General features: G+C 37.8%; 1 protein-coding gene across 1 annotated transcript in view; it reads left to right on the top strand.

Moving 5' to 3' along the window:
* LOC119587699 (innexin inx2-like) overlaps positions 1-455 on the top strand; it is a gene marked incomplete at its 5' end in the record, with an annotated part of 4,966 nt that overhangs the window by 180 nt on the left and 4,331 nt on the right.

The raw sequence follows: 455 nt of genomic DNA, 5'->3' as shown, positions 1-455 counted from the left end.
CTTAAGATGAAATTTCTTTCACGTGTGTCGCCCGCCCCACGCGAGTGACTGGTATTCAAATCCGTCGATAGGAGTGAAAACCTCTATTCCCTTTGACGAACCTCGGTGTGGACTGTTAGCATGATAACCTTAGCGAAATTACAGTGCTATAATTCACACCAAAACGACAATTTTCGAACAATTTTGGGCCAAGGGCACATGTGAACAACTTACAATAACAGTGTGCACTTATCTTTATATAACACCTTAAATGTTTATGAAAAAGCACTACTTTTTCTTAATAACGTTCTTATGAGAAGACCATAGGTACCCGAATTTCTGTTTTTCGTTTTATATTTACGCAATTCATCGGTAAATCTGCTTTTGACTTGATTTTTACTTTAATGTTGTAAGTATAACGTAACATAACACAGTAGCAGGTACCATTGCATAGAGAACACCAGCTACTGATACCC

Source organism: Penaeus monodon, chromosome 23 (assembly GCF_015228065.2).
Source record: "Penaeus monodon isolate SGIC_2016 chromosome 23, NSTDA_Pmon_1, whole genome shotgun sequence".
NCBI lineage: Eukaryota > Metazoa > Arthropoda > Malacostraca > Decapoda > Penaeidae > Penaeus > Penaeus monodon.
The sequence above is the reverse complement of the archived record's forward strand: the minus strand, read 5'-3'. Positions and strand labels throughout refer to the sequence as shown.